Below are 15116 nucleotides of genomic sequence, written 5' to 3'. Positions count from 1 at the left end.
ATTAAAAAAAAAAGAAAAGAGGTGTGAATTGGAAGGTGATGGGAACTAAAACTGTGAAAGACTGGGATGAAGGCTCACATTTTCAACCAGAACGTGGAGGATAGTGCCTCTTTTTCCACAAGTACCATTTTGGTATAATTTGTGGATGCTCTATGTTGGAAATTAGGAATGGATTAACTAGACTTCTGGATTCTGTAACAGAGCTTTTTTTTTTTTTCCTGATTAATCTTTCTCACTTTGTTTTACCTGATGCATTTGCTTTTCTTTTTCCCTTAAGTGAGTTTTAGCTTTGTAGCAGACATTGTCCGTACTCCTCTCTCAACTCCTGGCCCTCATCCCCTTAACTTCCAACTGCCAGCAGTTATTTTGCTTAATGTCTTCCTCTGCCAGGTAGGCAGAACTTCTGTGGAATTTACCACTCCCCCAATGACTGAGGAGATAAGTGTATAGATTCCCTTTCCTTTGCACCCCTCAGGTAGGGTAACTCTGAAGCATGTGTCCTACACTGCTCCCAGAGGTCCTCAGCAATTTAAGCTCCAATTGCCCATAGGATCTCTTCATTGATATCGAACACTTTCTGGCTCTTTCCTTACCTGTCTCACTTCTCCACTGCCTTATGAATGTTTGTTGGGATCACCTCCCAGATAAACTACTTGCTCTCGAATCTATGTCTTGGGGAGGAGGAAGGCATGAATCATGTGTCTGGGGGAACTCAAACTAAAACAGGTTTTCATCAATCCCTGATTCAGCCTTTCTAAAAGTTAAAAAAAAAGGGGGGGGGAAGCGTTTATTAGAAAAAAAGTAAGAGAAGAGATATGTGCAAAGAAGAAGGGGTACACATTCTGATAGAAGGGAATATATGATAGATGGTGGTCCTTATTAGTAATGTCCCAGAAAATAATCCCATATCATATGCCCAGGAAATAAATCATTTCAGGGTCAGAGTGTGACATAGGACATGTGGTCTATAGAAGCTCTGGGAAGGGATACAGTCAAGGACACCGGGCCTCTGTAGTGGACATGTTTGCAGTTCCTAACAAGCCCCAATAACCTTGTAATGTTAGTATTAGCAAGGAGGTCAGGTGGGCTCTGATTTGCTCATGATTCAAATAGTTCTTCACTATTATGGAAGGACACAGTGCCAGAAACACCAATTTTCTGTAAAACCAATCACCCGATTAACTCCTGGAGGAAAATCCAACATGAGTACCCCCACTGAAGGTACTGGCAAACATTTGTTTTTTCCTCTCAGGGATTCTGTGTGGTATTACCCTGGAAAATGCATAATTGTCAGTTTTTTTAACCCTATGGAAGAGCGCACTACATTGAAATTTATTCCCGACATAGCTCTCCTTTCACTGGTTGAAGAACAAGCAAGGTATTACTGTTTGAACGGAAACTCAGAATTGTCTTTTAAATTTGTGATGTCAATTTTAAATGAACATTCAGTTCTGGAAATAAATACCAACTTCATCCTATTTGATTATGACTCTTACGTCTTACGTTATCGTTTGTTTTTAAGAAGACTAACGAGTTAAATGCAATGTGCAAATAAATTAGAGATAGGTTAGAAGAAAACTTCTATGACTTAACACTGAAACTTCAAGAGGCAGAGGAAGAGAAAGGTTTGAAAAGGTTGAGAGGACAGGGTGGGTGGGTGCGTGCTGGGAAATAGGAAGGAATACTACTGACAATTAGGCGGAGGACTTGCAGAGGGCTTTGCTTGCCCCTGTGATGAGTGTAAACTTTATCACGGAGTTAATAGTGATACACTGAATCACTATTTTGATGCAGTCAAAATGATGAATGGAGGTCTTCCAAAGATTTTCTTTTTCTGTCATGATTTCCTTGTCATTCAGAGACATTATACAGGGTAGATTAGGTAGACCCCTATGAGATTAGGTTTGTCCATTTTGTAGGTCAGAGCAGTCAGATATGCACCATTAAATGGGATTTCTCCTAAAGTATTCTGAGTGAAGTAGCTAGAACTGGCTTGAAACTTCTGGTTTTGGAGTAGAAACTAGACTATGTTCTTCCTGTCCATTGGCAGCTGCTGCATCCTGCCAGCTGGATGATGGGCAACACCCAGGGGAGGAGCCCCCAGGGCTTTGAATACTCTCCCTTCCTTGCCCCCCGCCGGGTGGAGTCAGCTTGCAGATCCCCATCAGGGGACCCCTGCTGATCTCACCCCTCTTCTAAAGACAGCTTCTCAGGGGGAGGGAGTGTCAGTGTGCAGTGCTATCTCCCTCAACTTCCCAGGCATAGGAAGAGCAGCCCATCTTCAAAAGGCTCCTCGTATCCCACAGAATCTCACAGAGATGTCACCAGCCCCTTTTGGCAATCGCAGGACCAGATGGCCTGTGGTGAGCCCCTGCGAGAAGGGGAAGGGACTGATCTGTCAAGCTTTTAATTGAAGTGTGAGAAGTGGGGGCGGGGGAGAGGGGAATTGAAGGAAAGAGAGAAAGAAGAAGGAGAAAGAGTGAGGGTGGAGAGAAGGAATTGGAACCAGAAGCTTGGAAACAGAAAATTAGTTTGCTAGATATATGCCCCCCGCAAATCTTACCTGAGAAAAATGAGGGCAGTTGAATTATCCAAATTTCAAACAAGAAACAATTTGTTAAAAGATTTATTAATCTATTGTTCTGTGCATTGCTTTATATGGAAAAAATTCTAAAAAAGTCTAAAACATCTCACCTATATTGAAAAGAATAAAATTATGTTTAATCAATGGTTGAGAGCAATGATGTGGAAAGGTCATAATATTTCTGTATTACAGTTTTGGCTGTCTCGAGCTAGCTGTAGAGCTGTGTGCCTTTCCTTTTTTTCTTTCTGGGCCTCAATTGTTTTCTTTCTGGTCAGTTATATAGGTTAGTTGTTGAAGGTGGGTAGGGTTTGGGAAGAAGGTAGGTGGGCGGGACTTTGGCTTCCCACCCCATCTCACTTGGACTATAACAGGCTGGAATGCTTGTCTCTCTCTCTCTCTCTGGTCCATTTCTCCATTTAGTGATGTTGGAACCCTTGTGACAAGGTCCTTCTCTGTCATGTCCATAGTTCACCTAGCAGAGACCTCTAGACATCTCCATGTTTCTATGAACCTCTATCAAATTTCTTACCTAAGATTCTATGAACCATCATCCCTCCCTCCTTCAGTGGAGACATGTCATCATTGATGGTAAAACCCAGAAAATAAGCATACCTGCTAATGAAAGGCATTTCCTCCTCCCAGAGCATCTTGGTGAATATGGCCTGATTCGGTATTTGAATGTAATGGCCTGAAAATAAGACTTCAGACAAAAATAAATGAGATTGATGGAAATATACTGTCAGTGCACAGAATTCAAGGCAGCTGGTAGATTTCTATTACCCATTTTTCCACTTGGGGAGAAAGATTAGTTTCTGCTGCTTTCTCTGAGTGTGGCAGAGGGAAGGTTGTGGTTTTGGTTGAGAAAGCACTCTTATTATCTGCCCCTGTTTTTAGAATTTTTAGACGTCTAACTTATTGACTTGAGTTTATAATTTAGGCCTGTAACCTTTAGAAAAAATGATCCTTCCCCCTTAAAACTTCTCATGCATGATTTTAGCCCAGAGGAGAATTTTGTTTGAAAGTGTAGCAAAATCTGCCTTATCATCACAGTTGTAGAGCTATGCAAAGAGAAAGAGTGATATCTTCTCTATAATCTCCTGGTATACTCTCTAGATTCCCACTTTCTGAAGTCATATTTAAGGATACATGGTATACACACAAAAAGGAAATGTTGTGTTTCACATATTTACCCTTGATTCATCCAATATATATTACTTGATGTCTGTTTTCTGTTTAGAGAGCATAGTTGGAGTGTATGACAGACATTGGAGGCAGTTATGTAAGGCGTTACAGAGACAGCCCTTTAGAATAAGCTGGAGTAGCTGTAGTAGATATTTTGGGCCCATTTATGGAGTGGGTGCACGTGTCCCTCAACTGCTCTGAGCTTACCTAATAAGGACCAAAAGCAGCACCCTTCTTCAGCAACTTGTCTTCCCTATGGGATCTGTATTTCCAGGAGATGCCCAAGAGATTACGCCTTCCTGCCTGGGGTTAGCCACAGCTGATGGCTAACTGAAATGGAGTACAAAAGCCTGTATCATTGCCTCATGGTGAGACAGCTCCGCAGCACCTTTCATCCTGCAGAGCTCCTTGGGGTCTCAGGCTGAGGCTAAACCTTGGCTGAGATCACATTCTTGCTCAGCTCCTTCGCCTGCCCTAACCTGCTTTTCTCACTCCCTTATGGTTGGTTTCCTCATGGGGGCACTAAATCACTTGCACAAGAATCCTCTTCTTAAGCTTCAGTTTCTGGGGAAGGTTATGTAAGACAGTAGTATTTATTTGTTAATGAATTTTGGCTTTGTTCTTATTACAAAAATAATGCATATTCATTGTTGAAAATAGGAAAATCCATAGGATGAAAAGGACAAAACAGTGTGTAAGTCTAGACTCCAAGGGTGACCATTGTTGACCATGGCAAATATCCTTTCACTTGGAATTATTTATGCAGGAGCTGTTACAGTGATGGCCCTCAATGGCAATATCTCCCACGTCCGTGCCCTTGTTCCGTCCCCTCCTATTGCCTTGATCTTGTGATTTGCTTTTGTCAATGGGATCCTAGCAAACATGACGCAAACAGAAGCTTGGCAAGAGCTTAGCTTGCCTGTTGGGGTTGTTACGAACTGTATTTTCTTATTCTTGATGCCCTGCTATTTGGGGCTTTGATCCTAGAGACACTACCCCTCCCAGGCTCTCGAATATCTGGAGATAGTAAATGACTTCCCTGTGAATGCGTCTTTGATGCACAACACAAACCAACCAATCCAGGGTGCCCAATTCCAACTCTTTTTAGTCTACATCATACACCAAGCCAGTGTTCCTCCTGCCCTTGTTTCTAGGGATCTTGATAGATCTCTTCCTTCATGACAGTCATTTCTGTCTGAATGTCCCACTGGATGTCAGACGGATCCCAGGCACATTTTTAGAACAGGGTTTATTTTCCTAGAATGCTTTTACTTTAAAGCTAGTCATTGTGCATAAAAAGGTTCGGGCAACACTCTTGAATGACTGGTGAGACCCTGGAGTCCACTTGGAGGCTTTGGCATTAGCTGAGCTCTTAGCTGAATGCAGCTGCATGAGTAAGCACAGGTCCACTGTATGGGGCAGAACCGTACATCAGAGCCCCATCAACCCACAGCATTGTGAGCAATCATGTTTTTAAGCAGTTGCATTTTGGAGTGGTTTGTTATGCAGCAGAAGATTACTGAAACCACGTCTTATGGGCAGGACTTTGTGGCTCTGGGTCTGCCTTTTATCCCACGTGCACACACACCTCCTTCCCTACTCCTCCAACCTAGGGAAGGTAATTCTACTGATGAAATTCTATGTTAATCATGAGGTCATGTTTGCTAATGGGCCGCTTCACTGTCATTAAAGGGTGGGTCCCAGTAGTTTACTTTCATTGACTTTTCTTTTTTTTTAATTAAAGATTTTATTTATTTATTTGACAGAGAGATAGAGAAAGAGCACAAGTAGGCAGAGCAGCAGACAGAGGGAGAGGAAAAAGCAGGCTCTCCGCTGAGCAGGGAGCCCAACGTGGGGCACTATCCCAGGACCCGAGGATCATGACCCGAGCCGAAGGCACATGCTTAACCAAATGAGCCACCCAGGCTCCCCTCACTGGGTCCTCTCATTCCTTGCAGTGAGATCAATAAGCTAAGTCAGGTCTGACTCTCCTCTCTGTCTGGATGCATGCCCAAGTGAAATCCCTGCTTTTTGGCTGTGGTGGGGAGGCAGAGGCCCCACAGAGGTTCCCAGTTCATCTTCCTTCCTTCCTTCCTTCCTTCCTTCCTTCCTTCCTTCCTTCCTTCCTTCCTTCCTTCCTTCCTTCCTTCCTCCCTTCCTCCCTTCCTTCCTTCCTTCCTTCTCTTTCTTTCTTTCTTCTTTCTGGGGGTGGGGGGGCTTAAGGAGAAGGAAAGAGAGAAACCCAAACAGGCTACATGCCCAGCACAGAGCTCCATGCAGGGTTTGATCTCACAACCGTGAGGTCATGACCAGAGCAGAAATCAAGAGTCAGACACTTAACTGACTGAGCCACCCAGGCGCCTCCCACCCCCTCCCACCAGTTCACTTTTAACTGAGAAGTCTTACGATCATCTCAGGCACTGACCCAGTTAATAAATTGGTTCTCTGTTTACTATTTGAAATTTTTCCTTGAATTTCTCTTCTTTGGAAAAGCTGAAAGAAATTGGGAAACTTGCCAGGGCAAAAGCCCCGTGTTCCTGAGTTCTCTGACCCAGTTAATACTTAACACTGTCAGAATCCTATGCACCTTTTCACCTTTTACACTTTTTTACCATAATAAAGCCATCATTTTTGTAACCTCTTTTTTTAATGGAAAATATGCTACAAGTATCTATATCAATAAAAAAAATCTGCAGTGTAGTTTTCAATGGTCCAAAATCCTATTCCATTATATGGGTATACAATATTTTGCTAAACGGGGAAATTGTAAAAACTTAGATTTTGCTTTTCTGCTATTATAAAAAAAATACTGTGCTGTATATTCTTGAAGCTGAATGCTTGCATGCATCCTTAATTATTTTCTTAGGATATAGTCATAGAAATGGAATTTGGGATCCAAAGGGTAAGTGAATTTTTTAAAGATTTATTTATTTGTTTTAGAGAGAGAGAGAAAAAGAGAGAGCACACACAAGTGGGAGGGGCAGAGGGAGAGGGAGAAAGAATCTGAAGCAGATTCTCCCCTGAGCCTGGAGCCTGATGCAGGGCTCCATCCCGAGACCCTGAGATCAGGACCTGAACTGAACCAAGAGTCGGACGCCTAACCAACTGAGCCACCCAGGTGGGGCCCTGGGTATGTGAATTTTTTAAGCATTTGATAAATATTGCTGAATTCCACATCTCCCCCCAGACAGGTTGTACCACTTTGTCCTCTCAGCGGTATATGAATACGATCATTGTCCATGATCCTTACCATCAGTGATATTTTCATTTTTTTTTACCAATTTTATGAGAAAGATGCTATCCTAATGTCATTTCCACTTTTTTAAATTATAAATAAGGTTAAATGATTTTCATATGTATGTTGGTCATTTTGCTTCTTGCTCTTCAGCTTGACTCTTCATAATAGATTTATAAAATTTTTAAATTCCTATATATCATAATGTATCCAGAAAACATCCATTTGGCCCTCACTTTTGTGAATTATGGGAGAAATTTATGGACAAGTTTCACCTGACCTTGTTGAAAGGCAAAAGCAAATGTTTAAGTGCATTTGTTGAACACACATTTGGCTTGATGGTGGGAGTTCAGTGCAAATCCCAAGTCTTCTGCAGTCGAGGAAGGAAAGGAGATGCTTAATGTTATTCTTTTAAATTCAGTGTTGGTGCAAGACATGATTAAGTTTTAAAAAATGATTCTCTAACTGGTTGGAGAAATATCAGTCTTGAAAAAATACTGAAAAAAGTGTTGATGTGCATTTGGAAAACTTGGAACATCATTTTCATAACCTCCTTGCACCTGGTGTTGCTTGATTCAGCCTTTTGGATCTATGCCTTTGGTTCAAGTGTGGAGAGATCCCTCCACCGGAATTTGTAGGTGAATGGTATATCCTAAAATTCATTTTTTTCCCAAGGAAGTTGATGATGGCAAGAGTTGACAAGAAGCCATCTTGAGCACAAATTCCAAATTGTTTTTGTCTTTCTTTCCTCCTTGTAATCTCTCCCTCCTTAGTGTTGGTTCATAACCTCCTTGGGAGCTTCCTGGGTACCATCTGAAACAGGCCCCCGTGTGTGGAGGGCAGGGAGAGACAGAAGAAGGAGCCAGGGCATTCCAGGTGGGCAGGAGGCAGGTTTAATAAGCAAAGGGAGCTTATGTATGAGGGTTGTCTTGGACAGCAGCAAGACAGGGGACTCCTGCACCCACCTACCAAACCTTAAAAGTTTACATAGAGGCCTTAACTGGGTTCAGTCATATAAACTGTGCAGGTGTTCTCAACACCACATCACCATCTTAAGGTTGTGTCCTACGTGCTTGGAGCAGCCTCTGAGAGTAGGAAAGGCAAGCAGAACCCACATTTCAAGGACAGAGGAGGGCGTGTGGAGCCACCAATGGCCTGGGTCCAGTTCATGGGTCAATGGGTGGTCACATCTTTTCTATGACCTTCCCCAACACTTAGGCTTCCAGACAACTCGATTTTCAGCCTTGCATCTGCAGACTGAACCAGAGACGATCTCTGGAGGCCAGCAGTCATGTTCTATTTTGTGTGTTCAAGGGCCAATTGTACATCTGAACATGGTTCTCCTGGGCTATTTTCTTCTGATTTTTATCATAAAGCTTACAGCAATTACACTGACTGAACAAGGCAAATTTTGTTCAGATTGCCCCTCAAATAAACAAACCATAGTATGTATTTAAAGTATGTATGCTTTAGATAAAAGCATCTTGAAAAAAAAAAAAAAGCCTATCATTTGTCTTCTTCTTTCTTATTCCTTTGTGTGTCCAAGAAAATAAGAATGCAATAGAGGGACCAATCCATGATGAATTGCTTTTCTGATGGCATCATCAAGGAACCTTTTGTGGGATGCTGTGCTTGATGTTTTTGACATGTATTTTAGACTCTGAACACCTTCAAGACCTCTGATTTGAAACTGATGATTCCTTATGGTTCTCATATCCATGAATTTATCTAACCTCCTTTGTTTTTAGCTCATACGCAATTTCTGGTAATGAATCTTTCAATATATTTTAGTATTTCATGTACTTATCCTCTAAGAATTTCTTTTGTTTCTCTGTTAATTTTTTTTTCCATGAAAGGGAAGTTATCTCTTATTTTAGTGATTTCTTTCTCCTTTGAAAAGCAAACCATTCTTTGCCAAATAAATGTGGGCTCTGGGGATTTTCAGGCCACTTTCTTGAAAACTCTTGTCAGCCAAGTAGAAAGTCTCTCTTGGGGCCCAACTTTGTAGTTCTCTTCTCCACATTTAGGGTGAGACTCTCAAAAGCAAACTTGGGAATTTATTTAACAGCTCTGCTTGAGCAAAGAGTACCTTTTTTGGCTATGGTCTTCCTAGATGATGCAGCTCAAACACAGTAATATTTGAAGACCTTTTAAGTCTGTCAAGCAGCCACCCATCCTCTGATTTCAAAAGACCTACATCTGCTTTCTGAAAGTAGGTCAGAATATTGCCTGGAAAAGACCTGCTTTACTAGCAAAAAGGGAAATAAAACATCAGGGACAAATTAAAGAATGGGGAATAAATTCAAGTTTTTGTTCTTCAACCTAGATAAACTACTAAGAATGTATTGTTAATCTCTGTCATGTCCATCCTCTTGGTGCTGGCCCTTAGCACTGTTGAAGCAAGAAGCAATGAAAATAGAGGAGGGGGATAAGAGAGGTTGCCTCTCCCTGCTGGTTTTGGAGCAGGACACTGCCCTCCTCTGCAGACTTTGTACCACCATTGTATTCTCTCCTCAACTCCACGTTCTCAAATGCGCCTTGTTGAACGATTTCCTAGGACAGATCATAACAGATGCTAAAAATAAACAAATTGTCCCTAATGCCATCAAGCGAAGAGCTCCTAACAAAAGCAACCATTGCCACCACTACCGTTTTTGAGTCATGACTATGTGTTCAGTCCTTTGTTTCATTGAGCCCATTGTATCCACTGATTCATATAATAAACCCACCCACAAAGCTAGAAGATTGAGGAATTTTATTAACCCCATTTTATAGATGAGGACACTGAGGCTTAGTAAGATGGATAAATCACTTGCCAAAATCTACAGCTGATAAGGAATGGAGCCAGAATTTGAACTCAGATCAGGCTCACTTCAGACTGCTTACCCTTCCTCGTTGTGCTGAGGGGATCATAAATGAGCCTAGGATCATAAATATTGAAGGGAAACTTCTCTACTCACCTCATTTTACCAGTAGGAAACCTGAGGCCAAGACATGGGAAGAATAAGTGTTAAGGCATTTGGTTTTGTGATAGCAAATCCATTAACATAAGTCTGTCCTGATTTAAAAATAAATAAATTTTTAAAATAAATTTTTAAGCATTTGAATTTGAGGAAATATAACCTAAATTTCAAACATGTATTTATTTCCCTTTTTTGAAAATCTTAATTCTACAATTTACTTTTCAGCATTTACAAGTTAGGTTTCTCCAAAATATACCTCATACCTTTCTGTAAGATACCACCAGGAGCTGTCACGCTGAGCATAAGTGCACCATTTGGAAGACATATTAGTTTTTTTTTATTGCTGTGTAACAAATTACCACAAATTTAGCCACTTAAAACAGTATGCATTTATTATCTCACAGTTTCTGTGGGTCAGGAGACCGGAGAAAGATTGCAGTCCTCTGCTCAGGGTCCCACAGGTCCTACAGGGTCTTGGTGTAGGCCGTCCCTTTCTGGAATTCTGGATTCTCTTCCAAGCTCACATGGTTTGGGGCTGAATTCAGCTCTGTAGTTGTAGGATTGAGGTCCCTGCTTTCTTGCAGGTTTTCAGCCAGGGACTGGAGGGAAGGTGTAGCAGTTCCTGGTTGTGTGGCTCTCTCAGTTGTTGTCTTATTTGGTTCGGGCTGCTATGACAAAGTACTATAGCCTGGGTGGCTTATAAACAACAGAAATGTATTTCTTACAGTTCTTGAGCCTGGAAGTCTGAAATCAGGGTGCCAGCAGAGTTGGATAACAGCCCTCTTCCAGTTTTGCAGATTGCCAACTTCTCCTTATGCCCTCACATGATGGAAAGAGAGTAAGGCTCTCTAGCCTCTTCTTATAATGGTGCTAATGCCATTCATGAAGGTTCATTCATGATCATTAGATCATGATCACCCTCATGCTCTAATCACCTCCCAAAGACTCCACCTCCAAATATTATCACAATAAAGATTAGATTTCAACATATGAATTTTGGAGGCAGGGAGCACAAATATTCAGTCCATGACAGAGACCCTTTCACAACATGGCCATTTACTTCTTCAAAACCCACAGGAGAATCTCTCTGTCCAGTCCACGATACGTGAGGTGACATAATCATGAGATTGACTATCTCCTCACCTTTGCCATATTCTCTTGGCCAGAAGCAAGCCACAGGCTCCATCTTCACTCACAGGGGTTGAAACAAGGGTACAACTCATTGATGGTCTTCTTAGAATTCTGCCTTCCACAGGAGAGAAAGTTCAGAGGTGACCAAAAGTTCCAAGGTGATGTGGAACTGAACGTGACAGAATGTCCACATCGTGTGGACTCAGGGAGAATCTGGCGTCATGGGTCTCAGCCTGAGGAACTTTACACAAATAGCTCCACCCCCTGACGAGTGTAATGTAATTAGTTTAGGGTAAGGCCTGGGCATCACTTTTTAAAAAATCTTGCCAAGTGATTCAAATATGTCCGGGGCTGAGAAATACTGACTTAGCCCAAAAACTTTATTTCACAGATGGGGACTTGAAGTCCAGGAAGGCTGTGTCTTCCTGAAGGACGTGTGTCCCGTTAGTGGTAAGACAGGATTAGACACAAGTCTCCTAGCTATGTCGGGCCTTCCTCTTCCTGGACAAATATCTGGCACCTTGTGGAAATTGTCTGATTTGTTGTGTGGGCTTTTAAAGGCAAAAAGTCCCCAAATTGTAGGTAGATTTGACCAAAGCCAGCATAAATTCTCTCTGTTGCTGTGTAGCCAACTTGTTAGTACCAATATAGATTTCGCAGATGGAACTTTCTGTCACCAGCTTCAAGAAGGAAAACATAAATAAAATTCACTTATTTTTGAAAAGTTGGTATAAAACAATTCTTGGTGTTTAGGGAAATGTATTTGCCATTGTGGCTTAAATCATAAATTATTTGATGCTTATGTAGGATGTTCATTTTCTGACACAGATGAAATGGGTACCTAGACTGTGTTATTTAGAAAGGTGGTTGTGGGGGCACCTGGGTGGCTCAATTGGTTAAGCGTCCAACCCTTGGTTTAGGATAGGGTCATGATCTTGGGGTCGTGGGATCAACCCCTGTGTCAGGCTCAGTGCTGAGTCTGCCTGAGATTCTCTGCCTCTCCCTCTCCATCTGCCCCTCCCCCTGCTCTCTCTCTCTCTCTCTCTAAAATGAATAAATAAAATCTTAAAAAAAAACCTGCTCTTTTGGCAACATATTATGGATCTGAAAGGGAAACCCATAGCACTTGATGAGCTCATAGGTCCTGGTTTAACAGTCAGTGGATCAGGCCTTTTCCTGGGTTTAGTCATGACTGTTTTTAAATGCGTTCTTCACTCTGCTTTGCCATTGACCCATCTCTGCTACTACAGACTCTTGTCCTTCAGCCCTAAAATTCTCTGAGTTTGGGAAGTAAAGCCCTAGTCAGTAGAGAAGAAATAGGCCCTTGCAGAATCAGGAACCTGTTATAATCCTCTGCTCCTTACTTGGCTTTGACAACACATATCTCCATTTAAAGGAACACCAGGGTCACCAAAGCCCTAAACATGAGCCTCTCCTGGCTCCCAGGCTCATCAGGAATTCTTTGTCCCTTTATTTGACCAGGAAATTCTTACTGTGTTGTATCAGACAAAGATAATGGGAACCAGTGGGAGTCTGGCACTAGCTTCAGGTTATTCCAGGTCAGTGAGGGAGAAGGGGACAGCCCGGTCTTTTTGCCATTTCCTCACTAGCCTAGTCCTGAAGGTCAGGACCTCGACCTAATGATCACATAAGTTTTTCCAGATGGTGATAACAAGGTTTGGATATCTCTCCAGAATTTCTCATTGAAAAGCCCAAGGAAGTGATCATGGATTTAAGATGAACATAACCCTACTGAGTTTAATCTAGAAGAAGGAAAAACATGTTAACTCGTTTTGATTGAAAACTCCTCTAGCTAAGCTGAGACATATCTGCAATTTCTGTAGAGACCTAAATATAAAATTAAAATAGCATGTAATCATGATAATCACCATGGAAAGACAGCATGAGTTCCCAGAAGCCCAAGGGCAATAGTAATTAATGCTCCCTAAATTTATGCAGGGTTTTTTTTTTTTTTTTAAGTGGCAATTTGCTTTCCTTTTCCTTAAGAGAAATTGTTACCAGTAACTGAGAAATGCAGCCCTCACTCTAAAGAGACACAAGGCTGCAGCTATCTGGGCCTAAGAAGAAATCAGTTCATAAAACTAGCTCTCTGAACTGATATAGGGCACTAGACATTGAAGGTTATCTCTCAGAAGACTGGGAAATGTATAAATGCCACAGCCTTTCTTCCTATCTATCTCATAACTCGCTTTGCCCTGGTTATCTCATTTTACTTTGAATCAAAAGAATGCAAAAGACAGGTGGGATCACTTACCATTCTCCTGCTTTTAGGCTGCTTCATACAAATTCCTCAAGGTAGAAGAAAACCAGTCTGATTTGATGGTCAGTTATAACAAGGAAAATCCATAAGCCTCTGATATTACTGACTGGTCAACAATAATACTAACAGTAACAATTACGTGTCACACACCAAGTACAATATTTAGCAAGCAATAAATACTTGGTAAATTTTGGCGATTGTTGATTTGGTGATTGCTGATGGTGATGATGGTGATAGTAACAATGACAACTACTCTTTCTCTGTGTTTCAGATTCTTTGTCGCTTTACCCTTATAACAAGCTTACCGGATAAATATCATTATCCTAATTTTACAAGGAATGAGGATAAGGCTAGGGAAGTACAGGTAACATGTCCAAAGTCACCCAGTTAGTGAGTGGAAGTGGCCAGATTTGCATTCATGTCTGTAGACATTTTGGCTATTATCTATTATCTATTACTTTTATTTACTTTTCAGAAGCAATTTCAATTAGTAGTCCCCTTCATCCTTCTGTTCAGTTCTTGATTACCCTAGGGTCCATTATCAATGATAAAAAAACCTCATTTTTTTTTCAGCTTTTTCATCTGAACCTAGTCCAAATTCTGTCACCCTCCCCATGTCCCTATGAAGGCACCAGTCACTGTTATGGAAAGATCTTTGAGGTCCTGTGACTTTGAACCCCAAAGTTAAGTTTCTGTCTCTTGGCTAAGAGGTGCCTCAAATGGGGGTACGAAGCTTTGGCTTTCATGAACTTTGGTCCTCTCAAGAATCCCTTCTCATGCAGCACGAGGGGACCTGTGATACTCTGACTTCCATTTACAGTGCTGGGCAGTTCAAAGTAGAGCAATGAGTGAGAGAGAGGTAGGTAAGATTGTTTTTAGATTTCTTCCAACCTTAATGTCATAAGTCTATGATCACCCTCTACCTTGGAGACACAGAAGAATCCTTACTGATGTCACAGTGGTTAGCATTCTAGAAGGACTATACATTCATGATCATCCCCTATCTGTTTTTGTGGAGTGTATGGGCTCCTTCCCAGGTAGCTTGAACGCCCTTTCTTCTCCAGGCCCTAGAGTAGCTAATGCAAGTCCAATCCTACTCTTTTTTCATCCTTCTCTCGTCTTTCTCGTGGCTGGCATTGGCTTTCTCATTTTCCCATCTCACTCATGTTTCTAACTTTTTAATGGTGTTTCTAATTCCATTCATCCTTTACTAATTACCTAAACTAATATTAATCGAAAGATCTTATTTGCTACATATAAAGTCATCCGTGGAGGGAATTGACATACACACCGTGGTCCCAAACTTCAAGAGTTCATGTCTAATGACAGAAGGTAGTGTGACAAAGGATATAGAAACACAGAGAAAAGATACTCTGGGGCAGAGAGAGATGAAATCTGGGAAGGCTATAGAAAGAGGCAAAGCTGGAGCTGATGCTCTGAGCAAGGAGAACTAAGGTTTTATGATTTTTGTTGACTCCAAAAAGATCCACACTTCATCTTCCCTTCCTTTTCACAAGATTTGGAAAGAAAATTCAATCCAAGTCCAATGGTAGCTTAGAGGCTACCCTGGAAGTGACCATGTTATGCCTGGGTAGACCTGAATGCTCTTACGGGACAAGAGGAATAGTTAACTCACATGAAAATGCACTGTGTAAACAGCCACAGTGTGACAAGCCCCCGTCTGCAATTTCACTGGGAATCGGGAAGTTAGCTATAGCAGAACTAACCACAGCTTGATTT

General features: G+C 41.6%; 1 long non-coding RNA gene across 1 annotated transcript in view; it reads right to left on the bottom strand.

Moving 5' to 3' along the window:
* The window catches only part of LOC112823057 (uncharacterized), a 35681-nt gene extending 21400 nt beyond the window's left edge, over positions 1-14281 (bottom strand). The window contains exons 1-2 of the long non-coding RNA XR_012375989.1: positions 13371-14281; positions 3197-3284 (exon numbers count right to left, since the gene is read on the bottom strand). This is a non-coding gene — a long non-coding RNA (uncharacterized lncRNA). The remainder of the gene's footprint in view (positions 1-3196; positions 3285-13370) is intronic.
* Positions 14282-15116: the final 835 nt, after the last annotated feature.

This window comes from Callorhinus ursinus, unplaced genomic scaffold (assembly GCF_003265705.2).
Source record: "Callorhinus ursinus isolate GAN/ISIS: 27379988/994484 unplaced genomic scaffold, GSC_fseal_2.0 scaffold1, whole genome shotgun sequence".
In the NCBI taxonomy this organism is placed as follows: Eukaryota; Metazoa; Chordata; class Mammalia; order Carnivora; family Otariidae; genus Callorhinus; species Callorhinus ursinus.
Note: the sequence above shows the minus strand (reverse complement) of the source record. Positions and strands in the feature narration are given on the sequence as shown.